The sequence below is a fragment of the Miscanthus floridulus genome, chromosome 12 (assembly GCF_019320115.1).
Source record: "Miscanthus floridulus cultivar M001 chromosome 12, ASM1932011v1, whole genome shotgun sequence".
Taxonomy (NCBI): Eukaryota; Viridiplantae; Streptophyta; class Magnoliopsida; order Poales; family Poaceae; genus Miscanthus; species Miscanthus floridulus.
This window is the reverse complement of record NC_089591.1, coordinates 25,375,328-25,385,067: the sequence shown is the minus strand read 5'-3', so window position 1 is coordinate 25,385,067 and position 9,740 is coordinate 25,375,328. Positions and strand designations below refer to the sequence as shown.

The 9,740-nt window shown below is 43.4% G+C and overlaps 1 non-coding gene across 1 annotated transcript; it reads right to left on the bottom strand.

Annotated features, from left to right (window-relative positions):
- Positions 1-3,381: 3,381 nt before the first annotated feature.
- LOC136498791 (small nucleolar RNA R71) lies at positions 3,382-3,488 on the bottom strand. Its single transcript, XR_010769789.1, has one exon. It is a non-coding gene; the product is annotated as a small nucleolar RNA R71 (small nucleolar RNA).
- Positions 3,489-9,740: the final 6,252 nt, after the last annotated feature.

The following is a 9,740-nucleotide window of genomic DNA, read 5'->3' as shown; positions in this document are numbered from 1 at the left end:
AAAGCTTGTCTTCCTTAGTAACTAGATCCTACTTGTCTTATATTCAGGGAGTGGACTACAAAGGACTCAATGGGAGTGTCACATCCGTGATCTACCACATGGCTCAGAATATAGGGTGCATTCGCAGGTAAACAATGTATAAGCACCATGCTTACACAATGTCAACCACTCACCCCTGGTACCTTAGAACAAGTGTTATACGAATTTATGCTTGAACATGGTGATAATCTAACTATACTAAGCATATAATCAAAGTAGACGATGAACAAGATAACTAGGAACATGAATAATATTAAGAACAATGTCGAATCAATTGTAGCAAACATATGAATAATGAAAGACACAAAAGAGGATACAAGGGGCTATACCAAGCCACGCTCTTGATAAGATCCAGAATCCAAGCGAAGCTTGCCTTTCTCTAGACCTAGCCTAGCTAGATATGCCCTAGAATATGGTGGAGCTCCGAGGATAATTAGGGTCTATGTCTTCTTAACTGAATGCAATTCTGCCTGGGGGAGGGGAGTAGGGGCTAGTATATATAGGCCAGTAGCATCCATTTTGAGCCCTTAGATCAAACCTACTTGAACGGATGGCGTAGATGCAAACACTAAGGTGATGGAGAATCGATGTTCAAAGAAGGACACTGACAGTGGGGCCCACAGGCTGGTTAGCCTACAGGTGGGGTTAGTCAGCCCCACCTAGCGGTGTCTTGCGGTCTTCTTTGGTGGTTTGGCTTCTCGTGTCCTCTAGAACCTTCTAGAGTTGTTTTCATCATGGACAAGCAGTGATTACTTCTGACATCTAGGTCCACCTTAACAGTTTTCTGGATAAACCCTACAGGAAATATAGATTCACCAAAACTCATAGAATTTATTAGTTTTAACCCATAAGTCTCTGTTAGTGATTACTTTCATGCCTTATTCAAGTTATATTGATGGTTTATAATGTTTGTTAACTACCATCAACACCCTTTAACTCAGCAAAATCGGGGTCACCAGATAGCAAGGTGGCGCATCACCACCCCGTGTCCTATGCCACCGAACAGCTAGTTTTTGAACTAGCCGTTGCTGGGCTGGCACCACCACCTCGATGGCGCTAGGCACCACCACCCCTAGGGCAGTGACCAACACCAGAGAACCACCTTTTTAGATAATTAGGGTGGTGCCCTATCCGGTGCCACCCTAAGCACACAACTAAAAACATGTAGCCTCTGGAAAATTATGGCGGTGGCACCGCCACTATTGATGGTAGTTAACATTCATCATAAACCATCAATATAACTTGGAATAAATGGCTAAAAAGGATCACCAATGTAGACTTACAGGTTTAAACTGACAAATTTCATGAGTTTTGGTGAATCTGTGTCCAGTAGAATTTAATCAGAAAATCACCAAGGAGGACCTATTCATCAAAGGAAATTATGGAATTTCATCGCGTAATCAATGTGGGAAGACTCCAGAAGGCGAATCACTGAAGTAGGACACATATCTCTGACATGTGGGGCCTGACTGGCCCCACCTAGAGGCTGCCCGACCTATGGGCCCCCATGTCAGCTTCCCATTGCTATGTTGGTTCTTCATCGCCTTAAGAATTGCATCTCTACCGTTTATTCAAGTTAGTTTGATCCGAGGGCTCTAGATTGATGCTTCGTCCTATATATACCAGCCTGCACCCCCCTCAGGGCATGAAGCCAAGTCAGATCCTAAGAGCTAAGAAGCCAGAAACCCTAATTCATATATCCACTAGGATCAGAGCTAGCAATCAAGAGAAGATTAGTCCTCAATAGGATTTAGTCTTGTATTAGAGATAGTGAGATGGAGTGAGAGGGAAGAGTTTGGAGGAGTCTTGGCCTATTGGTGCTCCCTCTATGGTTTGTACCCTAACGGAATCAAGTTCTTCTTGAGCTTATTTCTAAAATTTCTCTGGTAATCGACTTCTAATTCAAGTAAGCATCTTGTTCATATTGTTCTTTAGGTTTGCAACTCTCTTTTGAGTACTTTAGTCCTTGTAGCTCTTGGGTTAAAGTAGTATTCATAGTGTAAGATGGTGCTTAGACTCGGTTACTCATGAATATACCATGTTTTCTAGATCGGTGGTAGCTCACGAGGGTGACTCTTATAGCCTCATTGAATCCTTTGTAGTCCACCTCTTGTTAGTAGGCCTAACAGGAAATTGTGGCTATAGGAAACATACTCTGCCTGTGTTTTCTCTAGTAATATCCCCTAGAATTGAACAATAGAAGACAAAAGCTTACCGAGGTTAGAACTAGAAGACCTTAGCATTCTTCTCTATGCTCCTATTATCTAGCCTTGATTGTGAAGTTGGGATAAGTTAGATTAAGTTATTCTCACATACGTTTCCTCGAGTTTGATATAAAACTGGGTACTCCTTGGTGAAGTGCTACATTGGTATATTATCCATGCACTTACAGATTATTCTGTGTGCATTAATTTATACCAACAACCACCCCTAGGTGTGGTGCCCTGTCCGATGACTGCCTAGTGCTACCACCAAAAAGGACTGACCTCGGGAAAAATAGAGTGGTGGCACTTGCCATACCTTGGATGGTGTACACCTGCCATGTCTGGTGCCAACTGCTGCGTTGCCCTCTATTTTTAAACGCCGATTCGAAACATTTTCCAACTCCCGATGATCTTTGGGCTTCATCTGAGCTACCTAGTGCTAGATTAAACAAATGTGCACCACATTCTTCTCACTAGACTCACCTAGGTCAAGTTCTCATCCAAGCCCCCCTTTATAGTATGGCCAAAGGAGAAAATAAAGTCCTAAACCTAATCTAAGTGTCCCTCAACACCAACCGACACTTAGAACTAGTCCGTTCTTAACCTTGTCGTCCATCCTTTGAAAATCGAAACAATTTCCATCGATAGGGGCATGAAAACCATAATTGGCCAATCAATCACCATTACTATGACCTAACTCAATTTGCCTCTACAAAATACACGTTAGTCACAGTAATCTTATGTAGTAATTAATCACCGAAACCCAACTAGGGGCCTAGATGCTTTCAACAACAAACCCTAGTTTCTCTCCCTTCTCTTCCCTCCCTTGTGCCTCATCTTTCTCCAACACATGGAACAAAAAATCGGCCATGTGGTAGATCGTGGATGTACATGCGGGTATTGTAGTCATGTCTAATATGATCTTTTTTCTCCTTCAAAACATGTGAAAACTATATCTTCATGATCCTAATAACTCCAAACAATGCAATAAGTAGTTAAGCGGAATGTGTTCAACAAGCTCTACACATCCATGGTCTCTGATCATCCATCTAAGCAACGAATAAAAACTCATTTTTTGCCACATTAAAATTGTAATTTAACCTTTATCACTTTACTTTTCATAATACACAAAACGTATGCCCTTCGAGAGAAGATTTCTAGCTTCTAGCAATAAGAGAATGATATGATTCCCGAAGCATGGGAACGTCTCTAGGAGTACATTCGAGCGTGCCCTCACCATGGCATCGAAGAGTGGACTCCTGATCCAAGATTTCTACGATGGGATCACCAACATCACTTGTAGTCACCTTGATGTTGGCACTAGAGGAGCTTTCTTCTCACTCAACATAGGGGAAGCTAAGGAACCCATTGAAAAGACGGTTTCAAACAAAGGTTGGAGTGACGAACGTCTCCAACTCAAGAAGAAAGGGATGTAGGTTTCAAAAAAGAAGAATAGAGGGATGCACACTATGTCAATGAGGTGGACATGCTCTCTGCCAAGATAGCCTTCTGATGAAGAAAATTGATGAAAGAACCAATTTTGAGAAGGACCATGAGGTGATCCAACACTATGCCACCACATGAGCCACTGAAGTTAATCCTTGGTGTGAGGTATGTGGAGAAGATGGCCATTCGGATAGCAATTGCCCTGAAAACTAGGGAGGATGTGAACTTCATCATCAATAACAAAACCAACAATGGGTGTCAATCCCAACAACAAAATGGATGGAATTCACACCCGTTATACCAAGGTAATGGAGGTAACAATTTCAATAATCAACATTCATTGAAAGATCTTGTCGGTGTTTTGTAAACTAGAATAGTAAATTTATAAGATTGTCACGCTGCTCTAGAAACACAATGGTAGCATCCAAAGACACAAGGATTTATATTGGTTTAGGCTAGAGCCCTATGTCTAGTCTCAGAGATGATCGAGTGTGTGTTCCTCGCTTGAATGTTTTGAAGTTCTTACAATGGGGGTGCAAGAATAGTGGAAGAGATAGGAGAGCTAGAGCTAGGAGATGAATTGCCTGAAGGGAAGCTTCAGGAGTCCAGAGGTTGTGAAGAATGTGAAGATGTTCAAGATGATCGGATGGATGTCCTGGCTACCCTTATATAGAGTAAAGGGCTAGAGCATGTACAAAGAAGGAGGTTCTCCCAACCGAGCGGTCGTGAGACTAAGGGAGGAGCCTAGCTAACTTGGCTTGCAAGCTTTGTCATCTTGTTGCGCATGTCTAGGTGTGGTTGTCGTCATGGTCTTGTGGTCACATCATGGCATGGATGTGCGCGTGGTGCTACTATGCTGACCATGGCGGCACTATAGGCATGTTGGTGGTTCACCAGCTATCCTATGTGACATGGATTCAGTCGTGGCCATCATCAGTCATCTCCTAATCTCCTGGGGGGCGTCATACTAGAGTTGGTAGGCCACCCCTAGGTCGTCGATCGCCTTGCTTGCTTTGCGGAGTCAGTGGCCACAATCCCAAGCCTCGGGATCATGGCTCCTTGCTGCCTTGATTGGCCTCTAAATCAAGGCCTTCGTCGTGGATCCCATCCCGTAGTGGGTAGGATCGTACATATGTCTTGTTGGACTGTATTTGGACAGTACTGGCCCTTATCCCTTTGTGGCCTCGAGCTCATCTATGGACCAGCCCAAGAGTGAGTTTCATAAGCACGACACAGGGTCGTGCTCGTGGTGGGTCGCTTTGTGCATAGATTCGGGGGTGTGTAACCTCCTTAATCGCGTTACATTGATGCCGCCCACTCATGAGCAGTGAGGCGCTTTTTGAACAAAGGCACGTAAACCAAAATGATATGGAAAATGAGAATGTGCAAGACCTACCTGGTCTGGGTTATTCGCATGGGCAGTCGTTGCTCTGCCTTCCACCCAATCACCATCCTTGTTCTAGTGAGATTATCAAAGTGGTTAGTAATTATCGTGGGCCTGAGTTGCTTGCCGAGGCTATCTTTTGCGGCTATAAATCAGTTGGGGCGGTGCGCAATGGAAGGTATTCACTCCCCATCCCTCGCATCGCCTTCTTCTCCTTCCTGCTCATGCACTTGTAGTTGTCCTTCTTGGTTGGGGCGATGGATCATAGGAAGCACCTATGAGAGGAGTCAGCTGAGGTCAACGGACCACCATCACTTCTTGTCTCTTCCCTGTGAGATCAAGGGTAAGTGATTCTGCATTGTTTTTCGGATCTGATTGTGCTCGCATTAATCATTCATGTGTTTAGGATTATTCCTCCTACTGGGGGTGTCAGAGGTCGGGGGTCCTTCCAGCACCACTCATCCCTGGCTTGTTCTACCTCTAGAGCCGGTGAGCCCCCATTCCCTATCCCTTTCCATCGAGCGGTGAGGGATGTGGAGCTTCATGCTTGAAAGGGACGAGGCTCGTTGGCTGCATATGAAGTCTGCCTGTGAGGTAGTTCAATTGAAGGCCCATGTGGACTATCTCTAGGTGGCCCTCCAAGTGATGGAGGAAGAGGTCACCAAGGCACGAGCGTTGTCTACCCCCGCTCGGGTGCGAGCATACGGTAAGTTTCCTATTACTATTGATTCCTACTACCGGGTTTTTGTTACTGAGTTTGTGAAGAATGTGAAGATGTTCAAGATGATCGGAAGGATGCCCTAGCTGCCCTTATATAGAGTTCGAGGCCAGGGCATGTACAAAGAAGGAGGTTCTCCCGATTGAGGGGTCGTGAGCCTAAGGGAGGGTCCTAGCTAACTTGGCTTACAAGCTACACCATCTTTGCTGCACATGTTCAGACGTGGTTGTCGTCATGGTCTTGTGGCCATGTCATGGTATGGTGTGGTGTGGTGCTACTGTGCCAACCATGGTGGCACTGTAGGCACGGTGGTGGTTCGCCAGCCATCCTGTGCGATGTGGATTCTATCGTGGCCTTCGTTGTCATCTCTTGATCTCTCGAGGGTGTCGTACTGGAGTTGGTAGCCGCCCCTGGTCGTCGATCACCTTGTTTGCTTGTGGAGTTAGTGGCCATGATCCCGAGCCTCGGGGTCATGGCTTCTGTTGGCTTGATTGGCCTCTAAGTCAAGACCTCCATCGTGGATCCCATCCTCTAGTGGGTAGGATCGTACATATGTCTTGTTGGGCCATATTTGGACGATACTGGCTGTCACCGCTAGGCGGTGTTGTCTTGTCCATGCTGCGTGGCGCAGGGATGGCATCTGACCGGACCAACCGCTATCCTCTCGGTCCTTGCGGGATCAGTGCGGTGTGCCCACTCTTTTCAAAGTAGGCATGCTTGGATGGGCTCGACTTCTCTCCGTTCCTCCTAGGGGTCGGGACGGTGGAGAGGTCGTGAACCCTTATGCGACGTGCGGCTAAGGTAGAAGGGAGGGATCATGGTTGACCCCATCCTTAGCATCTTGCCTGGTCCGCTTGGATTAGTTAGGCCTCGATCGTTTTGGCCTTCGCTAGCGGTGTTTCATGGGTCACTCGGCCTGCTAACTAATCGTTGTCTTAAGACACCCGGGGATCATAACCCCGATAGATCTCATTTTAGAGCAATCTAAAATTAATGAAAACATAAATAAAAAGTTATTTACTAATGACAAGATATTGGAAAACTTAAATGCTAAAATGGATAGCTTTACTTTTGCTGTTAAGGACTATTTGAGCTTTAATAAAATGTTAGAAACACAATTAACTCAATTAGCAGCTGTTGTTTCGTCCTTCGAACACGATAAGATCCCGGGTAAATCCGAAGAACCCATCAACTTGTTAAGTTGGTCGTAAGGAAGTTTGGTATGCCTTCGCTAAGATCGAGCTACGGTCCACTCTTGGACCCGCTATTCGTGACCAAAAGGGAGATCCTGGCACACGGGTACCATTTGTAAGTCGCGTCTTCCATTTCTTTTTCCATTTGGATGTCTTCTTTTTGCCAATTTTATTTCTTTTTTCTCCTGTTTGAACATATCAACTAAATATGAATGCGAAAAATCGAAACTGACAGATGAATCACAAAAATAAAAATAAAGAATAAAAGCAACACAATATGCTTTGAACTCCTAACCTTTCATTGAAAAACAAATGTTTCCATCATCAAGCTATTAGTCTAATTTTGATTAAAACAAAACTCATACTATTATAACTTAGTTCAGTCGATAGTCCAACTAATCAAGTCCTAAAACTAGATCTTAAGTAGTTTGTTACCCAATCTGATATGTATATTGTAATATGCATAAGTGCAATCCCTGGTTATGTCATGATGTAAAAACCGAGAGAGGCCTCCTCTCATAATTATCAGACATATCAGCCCTTGACATATCGATAACTAATGCCACGTCGACTTGAACTACAGATTTTTTATGTCTTTAAAATAATTTGAACTTGTGCTTAGAAACGTGAGAAAAAAGTTCTATCGAGATCGTATTTTAATTTGATACAAACTTAGTTATATATTGTCGTATTATTGTCAACATTAACTTATGTTTTAGATGTCATATAATTGTCACAAAATAAACCATAGCACTCAAATTTTATAGAAAAGAGAAAACACAAATAGTTATGTAGCATTCCCTATCATCGTTTTTATAAACATTTAATATATTTCCCAATGCAACCCATGCATATTTACTAGTGAATAGGAAAAGTAAAAAAGCCTCCAATCCATGGCTCTCCTTGATATAGGTTGGACGGTGATATTTGACATTCAATAGGCAAGCCTTTCTACGTTTGGCACTCAATTCGTACATCTATAGGAATTTAACCCGTGCATAGGATATCTTTGGATACGAGGGATCTCTCTCATTTTCTATTTCTCGTCTTTGCCCAAATTACTTCTGCACAAGAATCCTATCTCACCAACACAACAATAGTTTACCCAGGTTTTGTAAGTCAGGCAAGACGCGTTACCACGACCGCGATGATTCTTGCCCGCTGGACGCCAACCGCCCTCTGCCGCCACTGCCACAGGCGGTGTGATGGCCCTCAGATTGAAAGAATTTACTGTTAGGGTTAAATTTCCAAAGGTGTGGGTATTTGAGTATTAAGGGCCTGTTTGGCAGGGCTCTGGCTCCTCTGAAAATGGCTCCGACTCTGGCTCCTCTGAAGGAGCAGCTCCTCTGGAGGAGCTGAAGCCGTTCTAGAAAACATTTGGTAAAACGGCTCCTTCTATTTTTGTAGAATGGATGGAAGAGGGTGAATGTCCATATTGCCCTTGCTTTAACTTGTACATATGATCCTTGATGTCACTTTGTCAAACGACTGACCAAAATTAACAAGGATAACATGTAAAATAATGTTACCTACTAATAGTGTTCGTTAGACTACAATAACATTTACAAAAGTAGGAATGATATTGAAATATCATCAAACTACATGATCATGATGATCTAGAAAGGAAAATTGCTCTTGCAATGTCACCCCAGAATCTATCCATGTTTCGATCATTGGATGCAGTAGTTGGTGTATCTGATGGATCTGAATGTCTTGCGTATCTAGAAGGTATGGTTGGTATGTAGTCTGGATTTCGATCACATTTGTGGAAATCTCTATCTACCACATTGGTCTCACGAATGTAGTTGTGTAGACACATGGTTGCCACAACAATCATCTTTTGCTTTTCCATTGGGTAACTCGGCATCTTGATAAGGATTCTCCACTTCATTTTCCACACACCGAATGTACGTTCTACCGCATTGCGAATGCTTGAATGCAAATGGTTGAAGAGCTCTTGCTGGCCACTTGGAGCAGGACCCCTCCTCCAATCCAGAATATGGTACCTTTCCCCCTTATATGATGACAAGTAACCAAGGCGATTTGGGTATCTAGCATCAACATGATAATATTTGCCTAAGCACACAAGTGAAAAAGAAGACATATTAATATATTACCATACAACAGGTTGTGTCAAATTTGTCAATAGCATCCTAGCCATTCATACCTTGAGGGGGGTGTGGAAATTTGTCTTGATCCTTGGTTAAAGCATGAAAGAGCACACTTGTGTCATGTATGGACCCAGGTTGTCCAATAGAGGCATAGGTGAACCGTAGGTCAAAATCAACCACAGCAAGAACATTTTGTGTTGCTTTGCGACTTCTACCAAAGTATCTAATAGCATCATGTGAAGGTGGTGTTGCAGAAATATCGGTACCATCTAGTGCACCAATGCAATCTTTAAAAAATGGCATCATTCTTCTATCATTAGAAATCCTAGGGTGTGTTGTAGAGAAGTTAGGATCTATTGGCCTTACGTAGTCCTCACACATTGCCACCATACTAGTGCAATACGTCTTCAAATTTTCTACTAATTGTCTCTCCAGAATGGTTGAAGACATATTGTGTAGCACCATTGGACCATCCATGGCCACATGCCATAAGAAACATAGCAAGTGCTTCAATAGAGTTCATATGAATGGATGATTTCAGACCATAAGTACTCACCAACAATTCATGCAAAGCTGTAAAATACTGCAGTCTGCATTCTGAACATCTTATGGCTCCCATTTGGAGTTTGCAAAATTTCCAGTACC